The 26321-nt window shown below is 39.4% G+C and overlaps 1 protein-coding gene across 1 annotated transcript in view; it reads right to left on the reverse strand.

Moving 5' to 3' along the window:
- The window catches only part of CDH6 (cadherin 6), a 163571-nt gene extending 137559 nt beyond the window's left edge, over nucleotides 1-26012 (reverse strand). The window contains exon 1 of the mRNA XM_049768603.1: nucleotides 25910-26012. The gene's annotated coding sequence lies outside the window, so the exon portion shown is untranslated. The remainder of the gene's footprint in view (nucleotides 1-25909) is intronic.
- Nucleotides 26013-26321: the final 309 nt, after the last annotated feature.

Consider the following 26321-nt stretch of genomic DNA (forward strand, 5'->3'; position numbering starts at 1 on the left):
GCTCTTGGTGATCCAGTGAGAAAGAACTCAGCTGCCTTTTGTTTAATATTTTGTCATTATTTCTCATATTGTTTGCAGTGGAATTTAGATAAACATCTGCATTTTAGCTTGTTTGCCTTCCAAATAAAACTTAAAAGTAAAACAACTTTGTGTAAAGAAAGATTTGGGGTATTTTTAGAAACAAAGGATAAAGGACATTACCTTATATTTTAATTTTAATTAAATTAAATTTTGGGGTGGTAGGGATTATTCAAATTAGTTTTCAGTGCTGTTCTCAGGTTAGCACTGAGGAGTCACTCTTAGTGGTACTGGACAGTAAGAACAAGGAAATAGAGTGTGGGGCACCAAATTTGGGGCTCCCCCATGCAAAGCATGCTCTCTAGTCCTCTGCACTATCTTCCTAGTCCTACAATGCTATTTTAAACAATTTTTTAAGTGCTTAAGCACTTATAGTTAGGATGGTGCTAAAGGCAAAATGTGTTTCAGAAACACTTCAGAATATGCTTGAAAAACTAAACCCCATGCCAAACCCCACTGAGAGCAAGGGAAGTGCTCACATGGCATTGTGTCCTTTGAATCTTTAAGGTTACTTTCCAAATGAAACGATGAGAACAAAATGAAATTATATTTTCCTTCCAGCTAGTTAAGTCTCAAATCCCTCGATGAAAAAAAATGTTTTCTTTTTGGACAGTGATGTATTTCTAGTCCCTTTATTCCCAAAACAAATACCCCCAAGCCCCACTTCAAACTGAGAATAAAATAAAAGATAAGGACAGAGGTCATTCCAATGGCTGTGTACTCTCTAGTTGCCATTCGGCAGGTAACCTGTAGGTCACATTAGTCTTGTTATATATTACCTCTAAAGCTAGAGTTTAGTTGTTAAATCTCAGGTCACTCATTCTGTATTTAACACTTGGATTTTTATTTTGGAAAATACTGTTAAGGGGCTCTTGATGCTGTACCCAGTATTCATGAACTATACAGCATCCCTTCCTCATCTTTGTTTCCTAAAAGCATCTGTCTTGTTCAGAAATTTTCTTGACCTTGTTTAGAAATTTTCTTGACCCTACACAGTCACACACACACACACACACACACACACACACACAAGCTCACTATTTGTATGCATCTTTCATTTACATAAAGTTTAAATAAAGTAAGCCAGAAGAAGGATAAATACAGAATGATATCACTTATATTTAATATTTGAATAACTGTATGAAGAAACACAATGGTCTAAATGGTAGTTGTTTTGAAACCCATTGGCCCTAGAGTATAGCTAGGAGAAGGAAAGAACAGACGTGGATGAAGAGAACACAAATATGAAAGGAATAGGGCCAGGGGCCAAAGTGGTCTCAGGTGCATTGGTAGTGTTATAAAAAGGAGAAAACTAAATATCCCAAGCCAAAGGCAATAACAATAGAGTCAAGAGACCCAAACTTTTACAATCTAAACTTAAATGGAACTGTTAGGCTCGTAGGCCGGAGGGGGTAGGGGTAGGGGGGGATCTTAGTAATGGGATGCACTTGGGAACATTGCTAGAGGGAGGTGGACACTGATGGGATTGGCCCCTGATTTGTTGTATGCCTGAAACCCAACTATAAAGACTTTGTCAATCCCAATAGTTTCAAAAAAACTCAAATTTAAAACAAAATCCATTAATACCTAAAATTACCCATTGGTGAATGATGTGGTCTTATGGCCTGAACTGGATCAATTGAATGAATGGGTATGAATATCAGGATTGCTAACTGGGAATCAGGGATCATGGGAAAAATGGATTCTTGGTTTTTTTTTTTTCCCCCTCTGTGCTAGATAGACCAAGGCCTCTTAAACTTTTGTCACTCTATGAGGGGATATTTCATCTGAGAATTTTTTTCGGAATCCCATATATAGCTATAGAAAATAGGTATGCGGAGCATGCAGGGTCTGGCTACACTGCATTCCCAGTCGGGTGGTTCTTTCCTTCCCCTGCAGGGCGGGGAACTGCAGTTTGCTGGGGTGACTTCAAGAGTTTCACACTGCGGTGCAGGAACTGAAAATGCTGCTTTGGGGGAGTGGGCAGAGATGTTTTGAATTTAGGGGGGTACATAGAAAACAGGGCAATAGGCAAAAGCTGGCTCCCTGTGTGTGACACCAGGCGGGGAAAATCCGCGAAAGTACACCGGCCCAGTGGGGCTCAGCTGTGAAAGACTGTGAGTGTGACCTGTCTATGTCTGTCTACTGTCCTCTTGCGTGAAACTCTTGCGATGTGGGGCAAAAAGAGCCTCCCAGAAACCTCGACTCGCCAGACGCCATTTTCAGGGAGGGACTTCAGAGCATAAAAACCGGCTATCCTTTGCAAAAGCTGGCTCCCTGTGTGTGACACCAGGCGGGGGAAAATCCGCGATAAGTACACCGGCCCAGTGGGGGCTCAGCTGTGAAAGACTGTGAGTGTGACCTGTCTATGTCTGTCTACTGTCCTCTTGCGTGAAACTCTTGCGGATGTGGGCAAAAAGAGCCTCCAGAAACCTCGCTCGCCCAGACGCCCATTTTCAGGGAGGGGACTTCAGAGCATATAAAAACCAGCTATCCTTTGCTAAAGCTGGCTCCCTGTGTGTGACACCAGGCGGGGGAAAATCCGCGGAAAGTACACCGGCCCAGTGGGGATCAGCTGTGAAAGGACTGTGAGTGTGACCTGTCTATGTCTGTCTACTGTCCTCTTGCGTTGAAACTCTTGCGAGTGAGTGGCAAAAAGAGGCTCAGAGGAGCACGGCCGCTCCAGCTTTGCTACGCGGCCGTGCACTCTTTCTAAGGAAAGAACTCCATTGCAACAAGAAGGAAAAAATCACACTAAGAACGTGCGCTATATCACAGAAGCAAACATTTCTCTCTGGACTGTCTTCTCTGTTACATGCTCGGGCCTAAGATTTGACACCAGTGTGAGGCTTCATCCAACGGAGGACTCCCCTCCATTAGAGGCAAGTCAGCCCATCAGAAAGGGAGGAGCCAGAGGAGTGTGCTGCCCTACATCATATAGACATTGAATAACACTACAACACGTAGAAAAACCCCACAATACAAATGTGACAATGGGGGAAACAGCGCAGGCCCAGCATCAGACATAGAGAATGAAAATGACAATTCTGAGGACCAGATAATGATGCTGAACAACTAATCAACCTTCAGATAAGGACTTTAGACTAGCAATATGGAAGGTGCTCAAACAGACTCCAAGAAACCAATGGATCGAAGTTGAACAGAACACTAATAAGAACCAAGAAAATATGGAGCAGAAATGACAAAACTCCAAACTGAAATAACATGTCAACTAACAGGCCTGAAAAACTCAGTAAACGAAGTGAATGACAAAATGGATAAGCTCTGGGACAGGGTATCAGAAGCTGAGAATAGACTTGGTGCTGTGGAAGATGAGATACATAACAATTCCATACAGCAGGAGAGATTGGACAAAAAACTTAAAGCAAATGAGCAGACAATAGAAAAATTAGTCAAAGAATGGGAACAGACGAAAATAGAAGTCTATGATAAGATCAACAGAAACAACTTAAGAATCATTGGAGTCCCAGAGACCCAGGAAGAAAATTTCCAGGAAGAATCAATGGTCAAGAACATCATTAAAGAGAAACTTCCAGAGCTAAAGAATATATGTGATCAAATCCTGCATGCCCGAAGAGTACCAACCAAAAGAGACCCCAGAAAAACCACCCCAAGACACATCCTAGTCACAATGACAAATCCCACAGATAGAGACAGAATTCTGAAAACAGCAAGATCAAAAGGGGAAATCATGTTCAAGCAAGCTTCCCTGAGATTTACAGCAGACCTGTCACCAGAAACGCTCAATGCCAGAAAGCAGTAGTGGTGGGATATTGTGACAAGAGCTGAATGAAATGAATGCTTCACCCAGAATACTATACCCAGCAAAACTCACTTTCCGGTTTGATGGAAGAATACATGGTTTCACAGACAAAAAACAGCTCAGAAACTTCACAAGACTCAAAACAAGTTCTTAAGAGAAAAACTGAAAGACCTAATCTAAGACAAGACTACCCAAAAGACACACCAAATTTTGAAATAAAGATGGCGTTAAATCCCCAGGACAATTCTTTTCTCTCAACTGAGTCAATGGACTAAATGCACCAGTTAAGAGACACAGAGTGGCTAAATGGATCAAAAAAACTCAATCCACCCTTCTGCTGCCTACAAGAAACGCACCTGAATAGTCAGAACAAACATAGACTCAAAATAAAAGGCTGGAGAAAAGTTATCCAAGCAAACAACACCCATAAAAAAGCTGGAGTGGCCATACTAATATCAGATAATGCAAACTTTATACTCAGGAAGGTTGTAAGGGACAAAGACGGACATTTTATATTAATCAAGGGGTACGTAGAGCAGGAAGAATTCACTCTCCTAAACATATATGCACCGAATGAGGGGCCAGCAAAATATTTAATACAACTGCTGACAAATCTGAAAAATAATATCAACAACAACACAATAATTGTGGGGGACCTAAACACGGCTTTGTCAACACTGGACAGGTCAACCAGACTGAAACCCAACAAGAATATACTAGACCTGAGGAGAGAAATGGAAGAAAGAGGCCTAGTGGATATATATAGGACACTCCATCCCCAGAAACCTGGATACACATTCTTCTCCAATGTACATGGGACATTCTCCAGGATAGACTACATGCTGGCACATAAAACATACCTCCATAAGATCAAGAGGATAGAAATTTTGCAGACTACCTTCGCTGACCACAAGGCTCTGAAATTATTTGTGAACTCCAAAGGGACTCAGAAGAAACACTTTAACACCTGGAAGTTAAACAGCCTCATGCTCAATAACCAGTGGGTCCGAGATGAAATCAAGGAGGAAATAAAAAGGTTCCTGGAAACAAATGACAATAAAGACACAAACTCTCAGAACTTATGGGACACAGCAAAAGCAGTACTGAGAGGAAAATTTATAGCTTTGCAAGCACACATCAGGAAGGAAGAAGGAGCTTACCTGAGTAGCTTAATGACACAGCTAATAGAACTAGAAAATGCTCAACAAAAGGACCCAAGAACAGGAAGACAGAAGGAAATAACAAAGCTGAGAGCAGAAATCAACGAAGTGGAAACTCAAAAAACAATCCGAAAGATCAACGAAAGCAGAAGTTGGTTCTTTGAAAAAATAAACAAGATTGATAGACCACTGGCAAACCTAACAAAGAAAGAGAGAGAGAGAAACTTGATAACTCGTATCAGGAATGAAAAAGGAGAGATCACTACTGATATGACAGAGATTCAAAGGGTAATCAGAAACTACTTTGAAAAACTCTACGCCACTAAAAATGAGAACCTGGAAGAAATGGATAAATTCCTGGACTCTTATAATCTTCCACGGTTGAAGGAAGAGGATGTAGCATATCTAAACACCCCCATCACCATTGATGAAATTAAAACAGTAATCAAATGTCTGCCGAAAAACAAAAGCCCAGGTCCAGATGGATTCACTAATGAATTCTATCAAACTTTCCAAGAGGAACTACTGCCAATCTTGGCAAGACTCTTTCATGAAATTGAACAAACAGAAACACTTCCAAATAGCTTTTATGAAGCCAACATCACCTTGATACCTAAACCAGACAGAGACGCTACCAAAAAAGAAAATTACAGACCAATATCACTGATGAATGCAGATGCAAAGATCCTCAACAAAATCCTGGCAAATAGGATTCAATGCCTCATTAAGAAGATCATCCACTACGATCAAGTAGGTTTCATCCCAGGAATGCAAGGCTGGTTTAACATCCGTAAATCTATCAACATAATACACAACATCAATAACAAGAAAAATAAAAACCACATGATCATATCAATAGATGCAGAGAAAGCATTTGATAAGGTCCAACACCCATTCTTGATCAAAACTCTCAGCAAGATGGGAATGGAGGGAACCTTTCTCAATATAGTGAAGGCCATCTACCACAAGCCAGTGGCAAATATTATCCTCAATGGAGAAAAACTGAAAGCCTTCCCTCTAAATTCTGGCACAAGACAAGGCTGTCCTCTCTCACCACTCCTATTCAACATAGCACTGGAAGTACTTGCTATAGCGATTAGGCAAGAAAAAGATATCAAGGGAATCCAGATAGGAAAGGAAGAAGTCAAGCTCTCACTGTTTGCAGATGACATGATACTCTACTTAGAAAACCCTAAAGACTCTATCAAAAAGCTTCTAGAAACAATAGACTCATATAGCAAGGTGGCAGGCTACAAAATTAACACACAAAAATCAATGGCCTTTCTATACACCAACAGTAATAAAGAAGAAATGGACATTAAGAAAATAACCCCATTCACAATAGTACCACACAAACTCAAATATCTTGGAATCAACTTGACTAAATATGTGAAGGACCTATACAAAGAAAACTATAAAACTCTGCTCCAAGAAATAAGAGAGGACACACGGAAATGGAAACACATACCCTGCTCATGGATTGGCAGGATTAACATCATCAAAATGTCAATACTCCCCAAGGCATTATACAGATTTAATGCCATCCCTCTAAAGATACCCATGACATTCTTCAAAGAAGTGGATCAGACACTTTTGAAATTCATTTGGAACAATAAACACCCTCGAATAGCTAAAGCAATCATTGGGAAAAAGAATATGGGAGGAATTACTTTTCCCAACTTTAAACTGTACTACAAAGCAACAGTTATCAAAACAGCATGGTATTGGAATAAGGATAGGTCCTCAGATCAGTGGAATAGGCTTGAATACTCAGAAAATGTTCCCCAGACGTACAACCATCTAATTTTTGATAAAGGAGCAGGAAATCCTAAATGGAGCAGGGAAAGCCTCTTCAACAAGTGGTGTTGGCACAACTGGATAGCCACTTGCAAAAAATTAAACTTAGACCCCCAGCTAACATCATGTACAAAGGTAAAATCCAAATGGATTAAAGACCTCGATATCAGCCCCAAAACCATAAGATATATAGAACAGCACATAGGCAAAACACTACAGGACATTACAGGCATCTTCAAGGAGGAAACTGCACTCTCCAAGCAAGTGAAAGCAGAGATTAACAGATGGGAATATATTAAGCTGAGAAGCTTCTGCACCTCAAAGGAAATAGTGCCCAGGATACAAGAGCCACCCACTGAGTGGGAGAAACTATTCACCCAATACCCATCAGATAAGGGGCTAATCTCCAAAATATACAAGGCACTGACAGAACTTTACAAGAAAAAAACATCTAACCCCATCAAAAAATGGGGAGAAGAAATGAACAGACACTTTGACAAAGAAGAAATACGCATGGCCAAAAGACACATGAAAAAATGTTCCACATCACTAATCATCAGGGATGCAAATCAAAACAACGATGAGATACCACCTCACACCCCAGAGAATGGCACACATCACAAAGAATGAGAATAAACAGTGTTGGCGGGGATGTGGAGAGAAAGGAACTCTTATCCACTGCTGGTGGGAATGCTGTCTAGTTCAACCTTTATGGAAAGCGATATGGAGATTCCTCCAAAAACTGGAAATCGAGCTCCCATACGATCCAGCTATACCACTCCTAGGAATATACCCTAGGAACACAAAAATACAATACAAAAACCCCTTCCTTACACCTATATTCATTGCAGCTCTATTTACCATAGCAAGACTCTGGAAACAACCAAGATGCCCTTCAACAGATGAATGGCTAAAGAAACTGTGGTACATATACACAATGGAATATTATGCAGCTCTCAGGAGAGATGAAGTCATGAAATTTTCCTATACATGGATGTACATGGAATCTATTATGCTGAGTGAAATAAGTCAGAGAGAGAGAGAAAAACGCAGAATGGTCTCACTCATCTATGGGTTTTAAGAAAAATGAAAGACACCCTTGTAATAATAATTTTCAGACACAAAAGAGAAAAGAGCTGGAAGTTCCAGCTCACCTCAGGAAGCTCACCACAAAGAGTGATGAGTTTAGTTAGAGAAATAACTACATTTTGAACTGTCCTAATATTGAGAATGTATGAGGGAAATGTAGAGCCTGTTTAGGGTACAGGCGGGGGTTGGGTGGGGAGGAGGGTGATTTGGGACTTGGGTGATGGGAATGTTGCACTGGTGATGGGTGGTGTTCCTTTTATGACTGAAACCCAAACACAATCATGTATGTAATCAAGGTGTTTAAATAAAAAAAAAATTAAAAAAAAAAAAAAAAGAAAATAGGTATGCAAATCAAACATATGCTGCTAATGAATAATAAAGAAATATATTTTAGAAGCCAGGGGAATAGTACAGGGCAAGCCACTTGTCTTATTTTAGGCTAACTCACGTTTACACCTCTCAGCACTGCTAGTTTTGATACCTGAGCACAGAGTCATGAGGAAACTATAAGCAACACCAGATAAGGTGCCCCAAACCAAAAAAAAAAAATGGATTTAAAAAGAAAAGTTCTAAGCTGTGTGTGTGTGTGTGTGAGTGTGTGTGTGTGTGTGTGTGTGTGTGTGTGTGTGCACGTGTGTGTGTTTGTGTGTGTGTGATTCTCACATGTTATACAACTTCATTGGCATAGTTTAAGAACTGGCAACCTGCCACCTTAATGTTTCAGGAAGCTCATTGGTAGAATAAGTTTGATGGTGAAGAAAACAGAGGGAGAGACAGAAAGATCCCGAATTTTTTTAAATCATGGACTTCCTCTATAGATCCTTTGGAAACAGCTTTCCTATGAACTGAATCTTATGTGAAATATAATTTTATTTCTTTTTTAATTCACTTCAAAATGGGATTTTTTCCCCCTTAGTTCAAAGCATATTAAAATACAGACTGAAATGACTTAATGAAAGAGCAAAAGGCAATAAGGCATTTAGGATGCTAAACAGGAGTTCCCACAGTTCACTTCTCTGATCATCTTTCCTCTGTTAATAGGATTACTTATTCATTCGCTTCCCTGTCCCCCCACTAGTCTCATCACTCCAGAAGAGTCCTTTCATTCTTCCTTTATATTCTATCTTTTGGTGTTGTGAACTGTGGGAGAGGACTAACCCTACACAGTTTAGGTCACTCGTGTTAATGAGAGATGTTGCTGACTGGAAAGTGTCAAACATGGGAATGGTACAAAAGCAGAAAATGAGTCTTGAGAATTTCTATTCCCAATTTTTCCCAAACCCAGAAGTTCCACTTCTTGCTCCTGAAAGTTGTAGTTTATCATATAGTGAGATTTGGTATAAACATTTGCCAGAATGTACCCAGACCCTATTCCAGTCTAGGAAACCCACTCAGGCAAAAAACAAATCCATTTCTCTGCTATTGATGGATACGGATAAAATTGTTTTTGTACCTTTGACTTCAGACTGATGGGTAGCACAGTAAATGGAGGAAGTCTAAAGAACTTCATCCAAATCTCTCCTACTTCATCTCATAACCTCACTAAACATTTGGCATGCTCAAATAGCATTAGGCTGAACTGCATATTTCATTGCCAAGCAATATTCATGAGGATCCTCTTCCATGCATTGACTGCCACTTAAGGAATGAAACAGGACTACATAATCAGTTGAATTTAATTCAGTCTCTTTTGTAGAGCCACGCTCAAGGTTATAACAAGGTATGTAGAATCTAGTACTAGACAGCCTATAGAACTTTAAGAAACATTTCCAGGGTTGGAATTTAAGGCAAAAATGATCTTGCTCATAAAACCTGTACATAGTGTATTCTACAGATTGTTTTGCAGATTCAGTTTGATGTACTACTGTGGGTGGATAATAAACAAAAAGATAACCAAGGTTTATCATACTGGACCAAACCAAATAGAGAAAATATACAGTTATAGTTTCCAACCTGAACACATAAATAAAAATTGTTAAACAATTCTATACCTTAGTGTATAATAAACTAAAAAATAAAATTTTAGCTAAAAATTTACAAGTAAACTCAGGATTATAAGAGATGATCCATATGTAATAGGGTCTGAAATCTTATTTTAGACATTTAAGCATTGCAATCAACCTGAGCATATGTCACTTCCATTGAGAATTTCCTTTAGCCCAGTAGACATTGGCCAAGAGTTTCTTGCCTCTTATGTGTATTTCTACAATGTACCCAAAGGAAATTTGATGATAAAAAAAGTAACATATCACACACTAAATTTAAGGCACATAAATCTAGCCCATAGTTTCATAATGAATAGCATTCACTTGTTTCTTCAATAGTCATCAAGTGTATTTTGTAAAAAAAATTGGGGCTAACTCTGGGTTCACTGATGGAGACAGGTAGACACTTGTGGTGGGAATGACCCTGACTCACTGTATATCTAAATTTCAATTATGAAGGACCTCGTAGATCATAATGGTTTCAATAAAATAAAATAAAATAAAATAAATAAAATAAATAAATAAATAAAATAAAATAAAATACAATAAAATAAAATAAAATAAAATGGGGCTAAACCTGAGAGGTCAAAATCACAGTCAGAAGCTTCCTTCTTTAGCTGCTCTGGGTGAGATGCCAGCAAACATGTCAAGACTTTGGAAAGATGTGTGTATTGTTGAAGAGGGGGTTATTATTATTATAGGATCCTGCAAGAAAAAAAATCTAAGCCAGGAGCAGGGCCCCCAAGTGGAGGGCAGGGAAAGCTCTGAACTGGATTATTGACTTTCCCTTGAAGATCCCCAAAGACTTCTTAGCAATGGTTGCTGAAGTAAGGAACCTGGGCCACTGCTTTGCTGCACACTGAATGAGACCAGTTCTATGTTTAGGTTTAAACATCTGAAACTCTCCTTTTAGCGGTGGTAATCTGTTTCATGACTAAAAACATATAATCCTGGAAAAGCATAGTGATTGAATGCATTCTAAAGTGACCATTTCTAAAAGATATTTAACATTACATGCTTACTGTAACCACTGTAACCAATTTGACATCAAGTTAGAGTATTGCGCATGGTACCTAGCACAATACATTAATGTGGTGTTAATTGGGGACTAGAGAGATAGTACCAGGGTTAAGACATTTGCCATTTACATGAACAACACTGGTTCAAACCCTGGCATCACTTGCAATCTACTGAACACCTAGGGAATAACCCTTAAGCAAATAGCTTGAAGTAGCTCATGAGCACCATGGCATGTGACCCCCAAATTCAAAAAGTAGGTAAATAATTTTTAAGTGTTAGCTAAATAGTTGTTGAAGCAAATCAAAATTTCATTGCCTAAATCTTTATATTAGTGCTTTGCATAAAATTATTATAACTTTTTCTGAAATACATTTCTACTAATCAGTATAGGAAGAATCAGTCACTGTCAGGTAAACTGGAGAACTTGTAGGAATTAGTAATGAGACATAAAAATAATTCTGAGGCATTCAATCAAAAGGAAAATATGTGCTTTTGATAGTTCTAAGCTTTTTGGTTCTTTTTGTTTGTGGGCCACACTGTATGATGTGCAGGGCTTACTTTCTGGCTTTGGACTCAGGGATCACTTGTGGCAGGCTCAGGGGACCAGAAGGATGCTGGGAATTGAACCTGAGTTGGCTGTGTACAGGAAAGTGCCCTGCCACCCTACCTGTTGAACCATTGCTTTGATTCTATAAGATTTTTGGTTCTTTCTAAGATGGATAAAAAGTCAGAAATCAAACCTGAACATGAATAAAAATCCAGCAAAGCATAATGAGACCTGAAACTAAGGTCTAATTTTTGATTAACTATGAGGGAAGACAAAAATGTAATCAACTCTGGATGTGTGATTCATTACCTATGGAGCTGGCACTGTTGGCCTGTTATTGATAGATTAATAGGCATTTTAACAATGCTGTCTTCCTTCCCTGTTCTCAAGTTCTGGCTCTATCCTCATAAAGTCCATTATAATCCCAAGGTTATAAAGATATATATCTCTAAATGTCGACTAGTAAAGTTACAGTTTTATTTTGTAGTAATAAATCTTTAATCCACGGGGATTTATTTTGTTTGGAGGTGGAAGAAAGACTCAACTATTTCCCCCCAAGCTCCTAGTGTTGTTTGTCTTGTCACCTACTGTCTCTCTAGCATTGGGCACAGGACACCCTCAATAAATATTGTGGAACGAATAAATTAATGAATGATAAATTTCAGCTTTCCAAACACTCTTGCCAGGTTCCCCTTGGGACCAATCGTATGTGATTGGAAGACTGACTCAAATTAAAATGAAGAGCCGACAGAAAGCTAAAAGCATTCGTGAGGTAGATATTTGCTGCTCTGTGTTATCATTAATTGACCTAACTTGTTATAAAAATATACGGATCAATTCATTGAGGCATGGAAAAGGTGTGACCTTGTTTTATTTCTAATTATATTTTTGAGTCCGGAGAAAGGTGTGCACATGGCATGTGACATATAGCATTCTGAGATTAGAGCTGTATTTTAATGATTTATCTCTATCTATCTACCCATCATCTACCCAAATATATGCCAATATGTACTTTATTTTATTTTTGGGGGGGCCACACCTGGTGATGCTCAGGGGTTACTCCTGGTTCGACACTCAGGAATTACTCATAGCAGTGCTCAAGATACCATATGGGATGCTTGAGCTCAAATCCAGGTCATCTATGCCCTATCCACTGTACTATCATCCCAGCCTTAAATATACACATTAAATAATAAAAAGCACAATAATTTAATAGATAAGAGTATGAGCTATGAGATTGGAGATCTAGTACAGAAGTTAATGATCCTACTGATTCCGGTTCAATTTTGGGACCACTTGTGGTTCCCCAATCACTGAGCACAGAGGCAGGAATACTCTCTCAGCATCACTGGGTATGACCCCAAGGCCCCAGGCCCTCCGGAACTCCAGGACTTGTGGGTTATCAAGATTCCAAGATTTTATTTTATCTCTCACAAGTACTAACTGTGTGATCTTGCAAAAAATGTTTTATTATTCTGCCCTCCCAGTTTTTTCTTTAAAATTAGGAAGGACAAAAAATAAATTAGGAAGTATAGCAGTATTTTGTTCAGATCTTTGTTGTGAATGTAAAATCATGTATATTATACAGTGCCTAAATGTGGTAAGTAGAAACTTTTATTCCTGTTCTATTTACTTTTTCTCATCACCTTAAGTTTTTTTCCTAACTCAGATAAATAATATTCTGAAAAGAACACATGGGGTTATTTGACTGAGATGTGAGAAAAAGCCACCTAGGCAGAAAAAAAAAAGCAATTGTTTATATGGATTATAGAAAATTAGAGAGAAACACTCAGAAACTAAAACTGTCAAAGAAATAAAGCCTCAGAACAATGTTTCATTTGGGTTTGATTTCAAAAAATATATATTGAAAGGGTAAACTCAGAAGTAGTTCTTATTTTTCCAAACACAAATTAAGAATTGAAAAATCAAAGTGACAGTCCACTGCTAATCTGTTTAGGAAGGCATGAATTGTTAATCAGGCTTCAGGCAGCATTGTTTCATACCAAGTTTAATAAAAAGTCCGCCTGGAGGAAGGAGATGTTTGGTGGCCTGATTTTGAAAATCGGGAAAGTTACAAGTCCATTTCAGGACACTGTTGAGAGGGGTTTCCTTTGAACTGAACTCCTTGAACAGAGGCACAAGGATTAGTACAGGATAAGAATAAAATATCTTTTCACTGGCATTAACTAATTGAAAAAAAAAACTCATTGAGCTTTCACTGGCATTAACTAATTAAAAAAAAAAAACTCATTGAGCATGGCAACTTGCAGATAAAGATGCTTGCAGATAAAGAATTCCATCCAGGTAGTATTTCTGAAACCCTCACTTTGGTCTGCTTGGGTTAGTGACACTCTCATCTTAAAATTTTGTGAGCGTCTTGTGATAAATGATATTTTCTTATTGTTACTGTTCTTTGGAGGGGGACAGGGCATACTTTGTGATGCTTAGGGCTTACTCTTGGCTTTGTGCTTAAGAATCACCCCTGGTGGTCTTTGGGGAGCCACGTATGGTGTTAAGGGTTTAAATTAGGATATCCTTGTGCCAGGCAAGAGCCTTAACCCTTGTGCTAATGCTGTTTTCTTTGTCTGTGAGATATGATGTTTTGAACAGTTTCTCTTTTCTCATTATCCTGGATCTATCCGTTCTATAGGGCACCTTATTACATTAATATCAGGTAGACTTTGCAGAGGTTCAATAGAGAGCTTTTAAAACAGTCTTGGCAGTATCTCAGATTTAGGAGCACTAATCAATCAGGTAAAATGCAAATGGGCAATTGTTTCTAAAAAAATTCTTCAGAGAACTGAGAGCCTGGTGGTTGCTTCCTTTGGAGACTTGAGTTAGACACTCCCTACAAATTTCACTTCTTCCTCTGAAGTCTTCATGGCACTACACATATTAGTGCATATTTCTTTTTCTTCTTCTCTTTTTTTTCTTTTGACCATACCCTGCAATGCTCAGGGGCTGTTCCCATCTCTGATCATTCCTCGTGGTATTCAGGGGCCACACTATGCAATGCCAAGGACAGAACCAGAGATGGCTGCATTCAAGGCAAACACATTTATCTCTGTAGTAATTTCTTGGACTTCTCATGCATATTTCTTAAGTACCAAACAGGGAAATCAGGCTCCTGAGGTTTTTTGGGGGGATTATTTTTTTAAGCTGTCATGATGAAAAGAGAAAAAATTCTAACTTATTTAAAAGTCTAGTGTAGGGGCCAGAAAGATAGTATAGAGGAAGGGAATTTGCCTGGCACACGACAAATTTGGAATTAACCCAGGTTGGATTTCTGGCATGTCATGTGGACCACTGAGCCTGCCAGTAGTGATTTCTGAGTGCAGTATCAGAAGTAACCCCTGAGCGCCACTGGGTATGGACCCAAAACCAAACAAAAATTAATCAAAAATAGTCCACTGTAATTTAAGGATAAACTTGGACACAAACATAGGGTTTTATAATATAAGTACTTTATGTATACCATCATAATACAGGTTCATTTTATAGGTGCAAAGCAAACTTTCTAGCTCTTTAGTGTTCTAGCATTGGGTTACAAAACTTTTTTCTTTGTGCACTGTAAAAATCTTTCATGGCATCACATTAAATTCAGTCATGAGAGCAATTCAGTCATATGACTCTTAAATAATATTCAGTTTAACTTTTTTTTTTAACTACACCCAGAAGTGCTCAGGGCTTACTCCTATTTTTGTTCAAGGATCATTCCAGCCAGGGTGTAGCTGGGCCATATGGGATGCTGTAGATTATACCTAAATTGGAATCATGCAAGGCAATGTCCCTATCTATCCACTTATGAACACCATGACCCACCAGCTTAATTTTTCAATAACGTCACTGTCCAGCTTTATGTAGAATATACTTATCCCATCAGCCCCCAGGCCCATCTTGCTGAATCTTTCATTCTATGATGTCATTCTGATTTAAGTTTTTGTTTAATATTTTGTAAAACACAAAATACACACTTGTTTAAATTTAAGGATTTTTTTTTAAGAGAAAACAAATCATAGTGCTATTTGGAAAGACATTTTGGATTGTGGCCTCTGAGAATTAAAAGCAAATTTTAGAAAGAAAAAGGAAGCATCACAAAAAAAAATTGAAAATAGGGGACCTGTCATTGGAATTCACTTACTTCAAAGGTGCTTAATGTGCAGATAAATAATCTTTTCTGAATGCACAAATTATTGCAGAGCTGTACTTTGTGGATCTGGAGGTTTCACTTTACCTCATCTGGATGACACTAATCAAGAAGTGACCCTTTCATCCTGCTGTCTTAATTAGGACCTGCCCCACACATCTCTTTTTTTGATAAAATGGCAGATCTGAGTCAGAAAAGGAGTGAGACTCTGACACTGATGTTTATCACAAAGCCTCCTTCATAGAATTGATTCTTTATGAAACACGGATAAAATCCCAACTAGATGCTTTTAAACAAGTTGTGTAATATGGGACTAATTGCTGGAGAGACAGTAGCTGGAGTTGGTTCAAATTAGGGTTCAGCGGCAATGTAACATTCTTGGTATATGTTATCATTTTGCATTGGTGATTACTTAGTCAGACCACACAGTTTTGATCTGTATTAAATTAGAACCTGTTGCTAAGGAGAGCTTAGAATATTTTAGTTGAATGTGAAATCGAGCCATTTTGAACATTTTTATAAAATTGAAAATAGTAGATTAATGAAACCATTTTCTCAAAATCTTGCAGAGGAGGTTTAGGCTTTTCAGCTAAAAATATAAGCTCATTTTCAGGATGGAAGTCTACACTATAAGCTTAAAAACAATTGCTCTTTAAAGTAAAAGTGAACTCTTTAAAATATATATTAACACCTTAGGCAATTTGCGTTTACTCACAATTATGTGGAGTTTATATTTAGTTTATAAATTGTATGTATATATTGGTTTTGAGCCACACCCACTGGTGTTCTTCACTTACTACTAGTTCTGTGCTCAGGAATAATTCCTGGCAGTCTCAGGGGACCATCTGGGACACAGAGATCAAACCCAGGTCAGCAGTGTGCAAAGCAAATGCCCTACATGCTGTACTATTGCATTTAACCCTAAAGTTCACTTGTCGACACAAATAGATAAGATACCCAAGGTTTTCTTTCATTTACCAAATTAGATAAAAATGTGTAACTTTCTCGTTTTCATCCCAACGTAAGGAATCTGCTTTAGATTATGTTGCTGACTTTGAATTAATTTTGGTTGTTCTGTGTTTAGGAACCTTTTCCTGTCATCAGATTTTTCAGAATTCTCACATTCAGTTACAGGATTCTTTGGAGGGGTGTGTGTGTGTCAGAATAACTCTCAGTTTAAGAAGCAAAGCACTGAACAATCCAATAAGGAACTTCATTGTTTATGACATTCTGGCCATGAGCTTGTCAGACATACTTCTATTTTCAATTTCTTTTATTTTTATTTCTGGGGAGTCTCTCATAGTGCTCAGAGAGTCTGGCAGCTGCTTTTAGTGGGAGTTAGGACCTGGTGCCTGAGCTATATGTATAGGGCTGCTTGGACGTGGCAGAATTGACAGTCACCAGAATCACACACCCTGTGTCTGTGTCAAGGCCTCTGCTCCCTGGATTACCTCCCTTGCCTTCAAACAGATATGTTAAGGATCTACATGATTCTGTATAGTTACTATAGTTCCATAGTTCTATATAGTTCTATGTTATAAAGTTCTATCATTTTATATAGTTATATGTTACTATTTAGTTACAAACTTGAAGTTTACCAACCATTAGTTTTAACTTCCAAATTTTTAATTAAGGTATCCAAGAATACCTTTTGATTGGATTACTTGTTTTGTCTTTTGGGCCATTTGTTATGTCATTGTAATTTCTTTTTATGTTTTGTTTATCCAAATCAGAAGAAGGAAACTAGGTCAATCATTTTTCAACATGGCGCTATTCATTATCTAACCCAGTGGTCCTCATACTTTTGGATTTCATGGAACATTAGCTGTTCTCTTTTTAAAATAGTAGAAGTTGACATTGACTTGCCAGGTTTTAATTTTGCCAAGTATGGGCACGAGAGAAATCTCTTCATATACTCTCATGGAAGAATTGACATTTTAACTACAAGGAAGTAGGAAGGTCATAGTCTGAGACTTAACTGAGTAAATTGAAATTTACAAAAAAAATAGGTTGTTATTATTTTTCATATATGACTACTAATCAACAACCTTTTTTTTTTCCTTCAAAGATGAACGTTTGATTTTGGATAACCTGGAAAGATCATTGATTTAGAAAATGTCAAGCCAAAAATGCCTTCAAGCTATTTAAACACAAGAAAAGCATATATTTAATCACACCTCCAAAGTAATGGTCAAAAGTTTGAAGGGAAAATTTTAAACTAAATTTCTGATTTGTCAAATCAGAAAAGACTGGATTAATAACATATTTGTCTAAGTGACATTAATACGAGGAATGTAATTTAATAAAAATAGCTCAGATAAGAGAGATAGTACAGGAAGGTTCATGCCAGGCCCATAGCTGACCCAAATTTGAGCCCCAGCTCCACAGCTGGTCTCCCAAGCACTTGCCAGAGTGATTCCTAAGAATAAAACATAGATCCAGGAATAAATCCTGAACACATCCAGAATAGTAGAGTGCCCAAATAAAAACAAAGAAAACTAAACTGGCACACCAATGTCAACCACATATAATATTACTTGTATTGGTAAAAGACCAACATCCTTCTCTTCATCACACCCCTTGTCACCTCCACCTTTTTTCCTTTAACCTAAAATTTCCTAATCTTTTCTTTTTGGGGGTTGAAAATTTAAAAATATTTTAATAATATCTTTATTTAAACACCAGGATTACAAACATGATTGTAGTTGGGTTTTAGTCATAAAAGAACACCCCCCTTCACCAGTCCAACATTGGGGTTGAAATTTTACTTGGTGCAGTTGAAATCATTCTGAACCTAAGTTGGGATGGGAATGAAGTAACGACATTATGGACACAAAAGAAGTCTTTAGTTTGACCCATTAGACAAGGATGGAAAGAAACAGCTTTATTCTCTGCTTCCCCACAGCCAACAGAGTTGTGTCCATAATGAATTTGTCATGTGCTGAGAACAGACTAAGAGCACTGGGACTGAGATCACCCCATCAAGGAAAATGAAAAGCTGTCATTTGCCGTCACCTTTCTGAAGTACTATCTGACATAGGCACCCTCTGAAGGTGGGAGGAAGTGATTTTATTCTTATAAAAAGTGTCATTACTATGCATAGACAAATGACCGACACAATCCTTTGGATTACAATGATCAACTCTAATGCTGGTGTGCAATTGACTTTTTAAAAATAAGTAACCTACAAACATTTTTCTCAGCCTGAAACCCTAACCTACTCTGGTCAACATAAATCACATTATTCCCATGTCTTCTGTTGCTCTGTATTGCTCAGAGTCACACTGTTATTTCTAAGACATCACAAGTGTTTGTTAACAGCACATTTATTAAGTGCTTTGGCTCAAACAGTAATTCCCTAGAAATTCAAACCAAAAAAGGACTTAGTAAAAGGGGTACAAGCCTAACATGTTCCATTTGATTTACTGCATCATTCACATAAGAATGCATGTTACTTATTTTGAAGAGTGTGTGCTATGTAGAAAAGCTGAGTAAAGATTAATTGGCTGTTTATAATTATCATTATTTGTTTCATTTATATGTATTCCGAGCCAGTTGGTCGGTATTGCTTTTCACCCCTTGGCTTTTATTTTTATGCTGGTGATTATTTTTTATAATTGTAATTGGTGATTCATGGAGATAGGGATGAATTGTTTTACAATTCCATTTTTTTTAAATCATGCAACACCACATATAGGATCCAAGTGGATCACATATTTGGTCTGTATCATTATTACATACTTGTGTTGCAAGGCCATCAAGTGTATTTAGAGAGCACAAAAAGAATGATAATGGAAGGAAAAAATATCACTATACTTCTAAAACACATATAATCCAGAAGACAGAGAAAGAGAAAGAGAGAGGAGAGAGGAAGAGACAGATGGGGGAGTACAAGGATGAAGGCACATGCTTTGTATTCCAACTGATCTTGGTTCAAATCCCCAACACTGTATATGATCCCCAACACCCCAAAGCACCACCAGAGCTCACTCCTGAGCACAAAGCCAACAAAAAAACCTCTGAGAACCACCAAGTATGGCCCCAAGACAAAAATAAAAACAAAAGCAGCAAACAATATGGTATACTTTGTGTTGTGTATACCAACATTGCCAAAACCAACAGAAAAGCTCATGCTCTTCAAAGCATTAAGAAAATGATTTTTGGATTCTCATTAAAGTCCAGATAATTTCTCAAAAATATATTTCTCTGATTAGTTTTATTTATTTATTTATTTATTTATTTATTTATTTATTTTTGTTCTGGTGCCACACTGGGCAGGTGCTCAGGGATAATTCCTGGCAAGCTCAATGGACCATATGTAATGTCTGGGATCAATCCCAGGTTGACCACATGCAAGGCAAACACCCTACTCATTGTGTTATCACTCCAGCCCTTCTCTGATTATTTTATGATTCATGCCAGGTTATTCTTTTGCAATGGTGACTTTTTTTGGTTTGGATTTTTGGCCACACCCGGTGACACTCAGGGATTACTCCAGGCTACGCACTCAGAAATTGCTCCTGGCTTGGGGATATCTAACAGCGGTCTGTCCTAGGCTAGTGCACGCAAGGCAGACGCCTTATGGCTTGCGCTACTGCTCCAGCCCCTGCAATGGTGACTTTTTAAAGATAATTTTCAAATTTGTATTCCAGGATAGAAAGCTGTAGTGTTGACAAACATGCTAATAATGTAAAAACATATATAAAATTGCCTTTAATAGCAGGAGCATTTACAAAGTAGAAAGGCATCCTGTGAAAAGATGGCAGTTTGGTGTCTGTTTTTATAAGATGTTCTTATGTAAAAATCCATCTCTTTATCACTTTTCATCTTACTTACTATTTGGGGGGGGTGTTTGGGCACTTGGGTTACTCCTGGCTCTGTGCTCAGAAATTGCTCCTAGCAAGCACGGGGGGACCATGTGGGATGCCAGGATTCGAACCACCTTTGGTCCTAAATAGACAGCTTGACAGGCCACCACCCTACCACTGTGCTATCTCTCTGGCCCCTTATATACTCTAAAACTTCCTCAATTGACATCTTTCTAATTATTTCCATTCCTCTAACTTAGAAATCTCTTGAACATTTTATGGGCGGATCTTCCAATTTAGTAAATCAAGGAGAAAGTGAAAAATAAAGCGTGCTACGGCCAGAAAGATAGTAGTGTGCTTGCCTTGCACATAGCCAACACGGTTTGGTTCCTGGGATGCCATATGGTTCTCCCAAACTGGACAGGAGTGATCATGAGTTTAGAGGTAGAAGTAAGGCTTGAGCATCACTGGTTTTGGTCCCAAAACAACAACAGCAACAATGCTCTTTCACATGATGAAGATTGAAGATAAATGATAGCCAATAGTGGCCAACTCTGTGTCCCTCACTTCCTTCCTAAGTCATCTACTTCCAGAGAATTGTCTGCAGAGTGAAGAAAAAGCTTGGGACCACACTGTTCATTTATAGTCACATTAAATTTAATAGTACCATTCTGCCTTTAATTAAACTCTTACTCTCATAAATCTCAGCAAGGCGATTTGCTTAACAGGAAATGAGCAACTATGTTAATGTTGATGGAAGATACTCAACGGATGAAACATAGTAAAACTCTCAAATACTCTTCTAGAAGGTCCCAATATCCTCCGGACATATACCTTACTCTATAGCTATGCTCATGTGCCCAGTGCCTTTATATATTCTTCAATAAGTTTTTTTTTTTTTTTTTGTTATGACAGTTAAAAATTTCCAGGACTGTTGGGTGTTGAAGATCTAGAATCTTCAGGGCTGTATCTGGCTGGCCCTCTTTGGTTCAGTCTTTTTGGCTTAAGAAGCTTTCATCCATTAAACTTTTGTAGTAGATGAAGGTGAACCAAGTTTTTGATGTGTTTTTGTACTGTCTGCTCTTTACATATCTTCTGACTTGGTAAGTGACAGGGTTACAAAGACGATCTGCATTTGGTTCTATCATTAATTAGGAAGATTCTGGCTTCTCAGATGATTGCTTTGAAAAGAGAGCTTGCCTGAAGGAGGAACTTTCAAAAAATGTGGCCCAGATAATCTGCCTAAGAAGAAAGTTGAACGAAAATTTACTGTTTAGATCAAGGAAACTACCTCAACCTCTCATCATAAAAATACAATAAAAAGCCCTTTTTAGGAAGGGAAGAGAACAAAGAAGGGGAAAATTGTCTTAAGTCTTACATTTCTGTATTTTTGTCTCATTTTATTGGAACAGTGTCATCACTGGGAGTTGTGTATGTGTGTTGTGTGTGTTTGTATGTGAGTTGTGTTTGTGTTTGCATGTGTGAGTGCTCACATACAAGTTTAATTTTTTTCTTTCAGCAGTTTTCTTGTGAGCCTGATGTTCAGGAGTCTTTGTATTTAGAATTATGATTAAGAATAAAAAAATGAAACCAGAGGTTTGATTATCTCCATTTTCAGCTTTTTGTGAAGCAAATGAAGTACCTTCTGTAAACACAAGCTAGGCTGAAGCACTATTTAAAAAATGCAATACAGACTGAGTCACTGCTTGTTATTTTTATAAGACCCTAAGTCTGCTGGACCCCAAAGAATGGGCTGCCTGTGACTAAGCCAGCAGCACAAGGCAGTAGGCCCCTGTCGGATGTTATATCTTTTGGAACACATTTCCAGCTCCACAACAAGGCATAAATGGGCAGTTGAAATCTGCAGGTTGTCAGCAGAAGAGCCCAAATCGTCCCCCCAAATTGTATCTGCCTTCAAGTTCCAGGTGGGGCTTTGTAACGAGTAAATCACTTAAAAAGTGTTGTAATCATGAAAGTTTATAAAACAATCCTCCATGTACATGTATCCAAATAGGGAAGGTCTTTTAGTAAGGTCTTTAGCAAGCCTATAGCTTGCTGTAACTTGGGAATGTTCATGGGTCTTTGAAAAGGATAATTAAAATAGGTTTTTGCATATATTTCTTTAGTGCTAGCAGATCTTCATGTGGAACTTTTGGAAGTTCCAAATGCCGTAACTATAATGCCAGTATTGTCACTGGGCAAATTAGACTGAATAAAGTAGTCTTCAGGAGGTCAGAAATATGGGAAAATCTTATAGTGAGACATGGTGAATTTTTTATTAATTGCTTTCATTGGGAATCACTGAGAGGTTACCAAGTGTGGTGATGCCCTGAAAACTATGTAGAGCTCTTTTTGAATTCTTAAATCAGAAGAACTTCACAAATGATGGCAAGAAACATGATTTTGACCTCACTTTCATATCCAAGTAGTGCGTGGAGCATAAGGAACTTTAACTATTGGAGGAAAAGCCTTTCTTTGTATTTTTATTTTAGAAAACAAAATTTATGATTGCAGAGGAATTACAAAGAGAAATGCACAGAGGGACCCACTAGAGGTCCCTTCCAACTTAAACAAAGTTTCCATAATTGAAAAGATGCAGCCAGAGTCTATTAGCATTTCCACCACCACAAGGCAAGTGAGGGTCAGAAGAAGAGAAACTCATGGTCCAAGCCTTAAGAAGAGGTACATAATGTTATTCAGAGTTTTTGTCCATTTTATCTTCTGTCACAATCACTAGGTAGGACAATCACTCATTGGGTTCTAATTCAATGGGTCCTAACTAGCTACTTCAAACTAGTTTTAAGTTATAGATACAGTTGCTATCAGAAGCTTCTTTGGAAGCCGCAGAAATATAGTTGTGCTTTCTAGAAATGCTGGATATTTCAAATAGTACCAACCAGTACTTTATTTTTTTTTTAATCTTAAAAAGGAAGAAGAGTGCCTTAGAGTGCCTTTCCACTTGCAAAGCTGATGGAAGTTGTGGGTGGAGGACGTGAGGTTTTCTGAGAGTCGGCAACTTGGTCGAAAGTGATTTTGTTTCTATATATTATCTTTGCAGAGTTAGCATGAAGCAGTGTAATTGCAATAAATTGATGTAAAAGCCAGATAGTAAAGGGACTAAGAGTCCCTATAGAGATACCAGCTTGTCACTTACTATAATGGCAGCAAAAGATAATTGTAGACAAGTACAGTTGAACTAAACCATTGCCACTTTCCTTCAGAATGTGATGCTGCTGCTGAAGAAATTGGTTACTTCCTCTGCTCCCAAAATATGCAGGAACCATCATGATGGGAAGAAAATAAAAGAGTCTGCCTCTTATTCTCCCTCACCCTCATATTTTTTAAAGTAGAACACACCAAAGATAAAGGGGGGGGGAGAGAGGTTTGAGATTCAACCCTGTATAATATTTTCCAGTAAATTCTTAATTTTATGTTAAGTTTCTGAGCTCTGCCTTGCAAAGCTGGTATCAACTTTGCTCTCCTCCTTTATGACATCTTGAAGACATCTGCTAGCTCATCTCCCTAGATTTCACACGACTTATTTTCTAGTTCTCCAAATAGTCAAAACAGAGCCAGGCCAGGAGTCTCCCAACGAAGATGCTGGAGCTCAACTCTCTCCAGATTGATTTCTCCTAGAGCAGACCCGAAAAGGGTTTCCTTTTCTCATAAATGTTCATCCAGGAAAGAACAGACACAGGCATCTCTGGCCTAAGCAGAGCAATTATTAGGTCTTGGAGGAATAGTGCTTTAAGCAGGTACAGCCCTGTTTTCCCCATTCCAGCACAGGAAGTAGTTGGTACCCCTAGGGTTATTATATTCATTCCGAAAGCCCTTATTTGGCCAGCACACCCTCCAGGGCATCCGCGGACACACAGGCACTCAGCAACATCCTTGCCTGGGAAAATCGCCTCTTGCCCACATTCTGTGCTTCAGTACCTACTATGACTGCGATGACTGATGGCACAAGCAGATACAGCTCGGGAAGTGTGAATAAAATAATGAAAATATCTTCCACGCATCTCCCCTCCACCCGCCTACCCCAGGAGAGAGAGAGAGAGAGAGAGAGAGAGAGAGAGAGAGAGAGAGAGAGAGAGAGAGAGAGAGAGAGAGAGAGAGAGAGAGAGAGAGAGAGAGAGAGATGGGAGGAGATGAGAGAGAGAGAGAGGGAGATTGAGAGGAGAGAGAGAGAGAGAGAGAGAGAGAGAGAGAGAGAGAGAGAGAGATGTAGGCTCTTCCAGATAATTAAACTTCCCCGTTCTTTGCATGTTTTCAGTTAACGGAGGTGAAGAGCTCCTTGCACGAACAGAGAGACCTGCATATAATTCCCCATAAAATATGGATTTTATTGCAGCAGCGACAACCCTTTCTCAGCACCGCGCTGACCTCGCCAGCATCTCCCGGCTGGAGATCTCCAATAACTCTTGGCAGAAGAACCTCCAACTAGAGAAGTCACGGCAGCTCCGCCAACCGCTGCAGTGCACAACATCATAACGCGCCCTTTCATTCCATTCCAGGATCCACGCATGGGAGGCTCCACTTTTCTTTTTCCAGCCTCGGACTCCCGAAAAAAAACAAAAAACAAAAAACAAACAACAACAACAAAAAAAAAAACAAGCACACTGATCGCTCTGCTCTCCAGCCAGTTTCGAGAACACAATCTCCCCCAGAACCGTGCCTGCCTGCCCAGCCTTGGAGAGCTGCGTCTCGCACATGACTTTTCCCTGGGCACCGCGCTCCCTTTGCCCAGTCCAGTGTTGCACATTTCCTTTGCAACCTAAGCATCTCTGCCCTAAGCCAGCCGGCAGCCGTTGCCCCAAACGTGCAAGCTAGTAACAAACAGTTTTTCTTTTCTCAGCCAAATCATCTCCAAATGATCTCAAGTTTGCCTTTCTATTAGATGGGCACAGGCAGGAGTTTCCAAGCTCCCTGGAGGAAGATTAACACTGCTCCCCAAAACCCCAAACTAAAACTCATCCGAGACACTTCCAAGTCACTAGCGCTGTGTGGGCAGGTGGACAGAAACCGAGCCCCCCCCAAAACAGCTCCATGGGTCCTGCGCGCACCAACGCCCTTGGTACTAGACCAGCCAACTTTGCAAACGCAGGAGCTCTTTTAGAGGCGGCCTCGGGCCAACCGAGAGAAAGGCAGCTGTGCCCCTTTACCCAGCCCCAGGGGGGTGTCTGATCGTCTTACCAGAAGGCGGAGGAAGCTGTGCCCCTTTTCCTTGCAAAAAAGAAAGGCGCCCGTCCAGGACAGCGGCAGCAGCACCGCCCGCGCGCAGCCAGCCCCGCGCGCCTGCCCTGAACCCCGAGCTTGAGCATCTTTCCCCGGTCGGCTCTGCGGGCAAGCGGTGCACAGGGGTTCCCCCACGGATTGGCTACTATCCATGCCATTGGACGAAGGGGAGGGGAATGAAGAAGGAAAGAAAGGAAAAAGAAAGAAAGAAAACAAAACAAAACAGAAAAGCCAAGGCACCACTGCCGCGAGATCGAACCCACCTCCGTTCGCTTCCCCCTGCGCCCCGGGAGACCCGCGACCCGGCTCGGCTTCTTGGCTCTGGCTTCCGCCGCTGTCGCTTGCGGTCTGTCTCGGGTTCGTTCTGCCGTTCTGGCTGCCGAGGCTGGCACTGCAGCTCCCGGGCTGGGAAGGTTACGGGCTCGGGAGAGCTGGCTCTTGTGGGCACACACTGATTTGCAAGTGAATGAAGTGGGAGGGAGCAAAGAGAGGAGGACTTTGTTTGGGAGGCTCAGTGCCTGCCCCCACCGCCCCCTCCCCTTGACAGAATGACTCCCTGTGTTGGAAGTCCTGAGCAATTCGCTCCCTGCCACATTTCCTCAGCCTAGGCTTTTCTTTTCTTTATTTTTTCTTTATTCCTCCCCCCCATTTTTATTTTTTTGGGGGGTGAG

The sequence above is a fragment of the Suncus etruscus genome, chromosome 2 (genome assembly GCF_024139225.1).
Source record: "Suncus etruscus isolate mSunEtr1 chromosome 2, mSunEtr1.pri.cur, whole genome shotgun sequence".
Lineage (NCBI taxonomy): Eukaryota > Metazoa > Chordata > Mammalia > Eulipotyphla > Soricidae > Suncus > Suncus etruscus.